The sequence below is a fragment of the Ictalurus punctatus genome, chromosome 9 (genome assembly GCF_001660625.3).
Source record: "Ictalurus punctatus breed USDA103 chromosome 9, Coco_2.0, whole genome shotgun sequence".
Lineage (NCBI taxonomy): Eukaryota > Metazoa > Chordata > Actinopteri > Siluriformes > Ictaluridae > Ictalurus > Ictalurus punctatus.
Genome location: NC_030424.2, coordinates 2,375,001 through 2,381,711, shown reverse-complemented (window position 1 = coordinate 2,381,711; position 6,711 = coordinate 2,375,001). Strand labels below are relative to the sequence as shown.

Genomic DNA, 6,711 nt, shown 5'->3' with positions numbered 1-6,711 from the left:
CTATGGCTCACCGAATCGATAACGGTCTCAGTTTCCAGATCATTATAAACACATAAACACAGGTTTTCCCTTTCAAATGCAGTTTTACGCTCTGGACAATTCTGAACCAGGTCTGAACTAAAAAAAAACAAAAAAACAAACGTATATAATGTTGATTTTCTATAACGCTCGTCGTATAACGAAATCGTTATCGTTTCTATAGTAACAGCCCATCCACAGAGACTTGTACAGCGGTGTACATAGCTCAGAATCGCTGATCCGTATCGGTGGTAGACAGAGACTGTACATTTTCAATGTGTATATCTTCTAAATACGAATTTGGTCGTTGGTTTGGAGCCAACTAGCTTATAGTTAATCTTAAGGCTGATATATTCGTACCAAAAGCCACAAAATTCATGGGGAGTTTAAGACAAGCTTCTTGAAGATTCAAGGAAGAAGGAAAGCATGTTCTCTGTCATATATCAAGGAGGTAACTCTGGACTTCATTTCCCAGCAGCCACTGCACCATACTACATCACTGTCACATGATCACCTGCACCTGTATCACGTTTCTGTTTAACAAGCACTCATATATACAGCCAGTGTTTGTACTGCTTCCTCGTCTTACGTATCGTCTAACTTCACCTTTGTCCCTGTACCATGTTTTGTTTAGCCTTAGCCACAGTATCCTGCTTAGTTGTCTTAGTTTTGTTGTTTGTTTGTTTGTTTATTAAATGTCTGAAGATCTGCGCTTGCTTCCGTATCCTTCTTTGTAACGTGACATTCTCGCGTTCTTTTTCTTTTTTTTTTTTTTACGTTATTTGCAATTATATAGACAGACGAGGTCACTTTGGATTCCCTGACACGCAAAGTATAGATTAAATGAGTGAATTATGAATTTAATGAGAGTCACTAGTAAGTAAGCTGTTCGAATTTTCCTTAACGTCCTCACACTGTTAAGATGGATACGAGTTAAAGACGTTCCGTATACGTATTTGCTGTTTGTTTTGGTAAAAAGCTCAACACCGTTACTCATTTAAGAGCGAAATGCAGGCACAATTCAACAAAGAACCATGGTCATAATGAGATTGTTCAAATGGAGATGAGTTATGACATGTTTTAATCTTGAAAACGTGTTTTTTTTTTTTTTTTTTTTTTAAACTCTAGGCCTAAATAACTCTGCGATCGTGCGATCGGCAACGAGCATAAAGCGACCATCATCTCCATTAAATAAAACATTTCATATGTGCTCTCCGAAACCCGTTACAGAAGCGCTCGGGCTGTCGCGAGCTCGCTTAATACATATTAACCTCGTCAGCGGTGAATAACGGTGAATAATGGACGATGAAGCCGGCCGGCGAGGCTACGTAAGGACAAACGAACATAATCCTATGGAAGACTTACTCCCTGGGAGAGAACTAATCTCCGTCTCCAATGCCGGGCTTTAACATTTCAAACATGTGGACAGCGATGGGGGAAAAAAAAAATCAAAAGTAAAAATAAAAACGCGCCGCCGTTCGAGCCCGGAGTCTATAATATTACTTCACAGTAGAGCAAAATTGAAGGGGAAAAAAAAAAAATGTAATGTGATTTTCCATTAGCAGATTAAAAATGTCTTTCATGGCTGCTTTTCCACTTAAATCCCGAGCTGTGCTCAGTAAAGCGGCGTTTCCCGCTTTCTAACCTCAAAATGTCAGAGAGCAGTGATCGTTCCTCTGCAGTCTGCACATCGCACGGCTCAGTGAGAGCTACGCCGCGTCAGACCGCCGGATTTCGGGAATGGGGCGGATCTCGTGTTGTGTTGAAATATGCCGATATGATTTTTACATTAAAATACGCTGATGATCTCAGGAACGGCGTGATTTATGGAGAAGAAGAAAAACAACAGCAACATTCGTTGGAAACATTTTTTTTTTTTCCAATTCAGCCTAAACTTAAAAAATACACAAATAAATAAATAAATAAATAAACAGCCTACTAGCATTTACACTATACATTATCGTTATACACTTCAAAATTCTAAACTGTTTAGAAACAATTGAGAAAGCTTTTTTTTTTTTCCAGGGTAAATTGTGACCTCGTATCCTTTTTTTTTTCTTTTTTTTCTAAATAATAATAATTATTAAATAAAGAAAAATATTACAGTGTCTTGCATAAGTATTCAACCTGCCTGTAGTGTTACAACCTGGAACTTAAGTGAACTTAATTGGGATTATATGTCATGAATGCAAACAAAATAGGACAAAAAATAAATCCCCACAGTGAAGCATGGTGGTGGTTGTATGATGAGAGTCGAGAGGTACCCTTGGCGTCTTGGTTGTTTCTGTGACTAATCCCCTCGTTACCTGGTCACTGGATTTTGGTGGACGGCCCAAAGGTTGACCAGAAGGGTCGTGGCTGTTCCGTATTCTCTCCATGATTTATTAATGGATTTTAAAATTTCCTCTATGCAAATCATATAAAAAAAAAAAATCTTGTAAAATTACTGCAATGTAAATTTTATTGGTTCGATAACAGTGCAATAATAATTGATATAATGACGATGAAACGAACATAATCGTCCGTTTTCCTCGACGTTGGCTTAAAAGCATACTGCGCAGCGTCCTGACAGTGAAGCACGATGCTGGTAGCACCATGTTGAGAATGTCCGTTGGACTCGTACTTGCCTCTGGACTCTTCACTAATCTTCTCTTTAGCCGCTCGCTGGATTTCGGTGGACGTCCTCCTCTAGGCAGAGTCACGGTCGTTCCGCATCCTTTCCCTTTTCGGTCCCTTCAGGATCCCGCGATTTTTGCGTTCGCGGAAATGAACGCGGAATCAAACAAAGTCCGTCAAATGCCGAGGCGCTCGCGCTTTCGGGGGGAAAAAAAAACGACCGCAAATGTTTCACAGATTTGGGACGCATTCAACCAAAGCCTTCTCCGAGTCGAAATGAGTACATCTAAAAGGTCTCGTTTACCAACAAACGTCACTGTGGAAAAACCGCGCAAAACAATACAACGACGACGACGACGACAACGACAACAAAAGCTAGGTGAAATTTTAAAATACCGGATTTCGGTGGGATGCTCATAGTTTGGGGTATTTTTATAACCAAACCATGATTGACACTTCTCCGGAATGTCGTTGTGGATTTGTTGTGATGTTCCTTCAGGTAACGATCTCTGGGTTCTTCCAGGAACAAGTGTATGGAGTTATATTGAGATCCGGTGACACTTCTTCGACAGTCGGTTGCACCCGAACAAATTTCGCGGTTTCACGTTTACGTATTCACAACCTTCGTGTTTTTGCTTTGTTTTGGGTTTTTTTTCTTTCTTTCTTCTAAATAAGTGTGCAAACGATATAGATTTCCCCCCTACTTTGTATAAATTCATGACACGTGATCCCAAATACGTTCATTCCCATTCCACGTTGTAGCACTACAAGACGTTGGAGGGTGGATATTTATGCACGCTGTATAATTCCACTCGCAGTCTTTTGAGTCGAGGTTTCTTCCTAACGTCATCCGAGGGATTTCTTCCTCGCCTCTGGTTCGTTCGCTAATGATCTGAATCTACATCCGGATTTCTGTAAAGCTGCTTTGTGAGTCTTGTCTATTATTAAAAGCGCTGTACGGATACAAATTGAATCGAATCGAGCGTTAGAAGCTCAGCTCGGTTATCTCGTGTTATGTAAAGCGTATTTTTGGTGCTGTGCGGACGAGCCACGGGGCTGACGGCGTAACGGGCACCTTTCACGTCGCATGAAGACGCAGCACATTTCCAGCGTTTGCTGAAGTCAGCTGTAGCATCGGGCTCGTGCGTTTCCCCTCCTTCCGGCTGGAGGGAAGAGATGAGATTATGCTCTGCTACGTAGGGGCGATTGATCGTGGCGTTTTAATTTACTCCGCCGCCATTTTCTGTTCCTTCAGCTAAAGATTAGAATAATGCTCCCGATAAGCACAGCTGGCCAGATGATATGTAAGACATGTGCTGAGTACATCCCGCAGGACAAGATCGTTTTAACGTCTTTAAAGACTTTCTGATATGACTCGATTTTTTTTGTTTTCTGACTTCCTCGGGTTATTTTAGGAGTGAGGCATCCGTATCGTTGGATATTTGCCCAAACCGTGGTCACCCCACATGGTCGCCATCCAACACGCAGGCCTATTACCTCCGTGATCACGTTTGGCAATGCCAGTCTCGACTTCATGATCAAGATGGATGGGTTTCTCATCTGGGTCAGGGTCCGGCCCCACAGCTCTGCTTACCGAGGCCCAGTCTGTAGGCCTGAATTAAAAATCTGCCCGACTAACATCATCATAAATGATTTAATTCAACCGGTATTGATACATGTGACTATTCAGGAAGTGTTACAGCTTTTTACTACGCTAATACATCGATAGATCACTTCCACCTAGAGTGCTACACCAAACGGACTAAGACAGGAAGTGTATCAAAAGTAAGCTATGAAAACATACAGGACGCTTGTACACCGCTATCGTTGTAGTACGTTCGGATAAACTCGAAATATTAATATAACTTTTTTTCCCCCCATTCTTAACACTTTCAACAAACAAACATGCTTTGGCGTCCGAACGGAAACATTTCCTTTTTCCTCAAATCCGCCGTATTTACTCAAGTACCGTTTTAGCACCGATACACTGCCAAGAAATACGTTCGTGAACAACCGTCACTCTAAAACAACATTCGTTTGACGGTTTACAGTTAGATTTAATTCTATCGCCAGCCTTTCTTTCTTCTCTCTTCACGTTCAGGAAATGATCAAATAACGACGATTCCGACGCGCGTTACCGAGAGACCGCGACGCCGAAGACATCGGAAATCTTACATTTAAGCCCGACTCTGAACACTGGAGACTCATTCCATGAATGTTACCTCATAAAGTTTAACCACGTCGATGATTATACGGTTTTTCTTTTCAATTTGTTTATTATTAGCGTTAGGACCATCCGCTGTACAAGTCCCTGCGAACGAGCCGTTACTATAGAAACGATACGTTTTTATTACTTTATACTTTCCCAGCAGGGTCGTTAGTGAATCATCGATTGATCTAGACGCGATATACGGCGACGACGACTCGTCCCGGATACCTGAAAATGCCGCTGTGTGGAAAGTAATATTATTTACACCACCGACAACTATTTTTATTTATTTTTTTTTAAATCGACGAAAGCAAAATAATATACTCGTGGAATTACGTAGTCACACAGCGTGATTGCATTTCATCCCTGCACAATATTAATTGCCTGTGTTCTAGTGTTCTAGCGCTTTCCTGGAAACCGCGACGGCTCGGATTTATTCTCCAGGCAGCTAAATGGCGCATTATTGTGAAGCGTGAAGCCACGTCTCTACGATTTCATTTCAGCTGCGAGGCCAAAACGCCGCGCCCCGCCCGTACGGAAAGCCATTTGGTGCTGAAACCTGTTGAGCAGATAAGTGTGTCCATCACGCAGACGCTGGCCGCTGGGAGTTCTCACTAGCTCTCTCTCTGTCTGTCTGTCTTCGCTCTGGGGGATTCAGAGACTCATCGGAGTCGCTCAGATGCCTGCTGCTGCCTTTGGGCTCTTCACGAAGACCTGCTGGGACGATCCAACTCCACGCTCTCACCTGAGGAGCTCATCAGAAGCAGAGAGAAAGAGTTTAATGGATCTCTACCTGCCCTCGGGTCCGTGCCGGGCTCATCAATAAATCGCCGACCAACGGCACTTCGTAACGGTGCCGTTACATTTGCAAACCCCCCCCCCCCCCCCCCCCCCCACACACACACACACACACACGCGCTCCACACACAAAAAAAAACACATTTTCTTGAGGAACACCGTGTCGGTGTGTGATTATCTCACATCAGCGTATTTGTTTATGTTTCATTCATCGCTATTCACTCGTATCACGTTTAAATAACAGCGCAACACGTCGAACCAAAAAAAACAACAAAAACCATACTGTATATTGACGCATCGTCACTGAGACGTAAACATGATCACGTTCAGAATCTGTTCAGGTTCAAACAGGATGAAGGAATTAAAAAAAAAAAAATACAGCAAATCATCACAGTCAGAAACAGGACCAAGAGGGAAAAATGTTACAGTTATAATGAACATAATACATCCTTCTAATTATCATATCGATTCCATAATTAAAACGCGAATATTTTTGAGTTTCCTAAAATACCACACACGTACAACACAGGTCAGGAATATTCGAGCAACTCTTACTATAAGAATAAAGAAGAAGAGGAAGAAAAAATACACCGATACATATTGAATATATTTTTCAAGGGATCAGTAAAGAATAAAGCACTCCGTGTTGTGCTGTTGTAGGAAAACAATCAACGACATGGTGGTGTGATGAAGCAGAGTCACAAAAAAAAAAAAAAAAAAAACGTGTTTTATTCCTCTTACACCACCCATTTGTTTTGTTTATTAAAGAACGGCACGTCATTTTTATGTTCCATTAAATATCTGCTCTGCAAAAACAAACCAACTACAACCTCCCTTACATTACAGCTACTACAACAGTTACCGTCTCTATAGTAACGGCTCGTTCGCAGGCACCCGAACGAACACTTTAACTCGCCGGTTAACGTTAAGTAGAAGTGCGCCGGCAAAAATAAACCGCTAGCTATTTCAGGCAAGTCGCGTTGTAATAAAAGAAGACATTTCCTGCTTCGTCGTAAGGAGCTCGGGCGTCCTGAAGGAGACGCACGCGATGAGAAGACGCGCCACGTGAC

At 42.1% G+C, this 6,711-nt stretch overlaps 1 protein-coding gene across 6 annotated transcripts in view; it reads right to left on the bottom strand.

The window, feature by feature from the left end:
- Positions 1-5,776: 5,776 nt before the first annotated feature.
- The window catches only part of adck1 (aarF domain containing kinase 1), a 96,476-nt gene continuing 95,541 nt past the window's right edge, over positions 5,777-6,711 (bottom strand). For 3 of the 6 annotated variants that reach the window (XM_053682528.1, XM_053682530.1, XM_053682529.1), the window contains one exon: positions 5,777-6,711. This exon is cut by the window's right edge and continues 1,426 nt beyond it. The gene's annotated coding sequence lies outside the window, so the exon portion shown is untranslated. The other 3 variants (XM_017476628.3, XM_017476630.3, XM_017476627.3) reach the window with 2 other exon arrangements.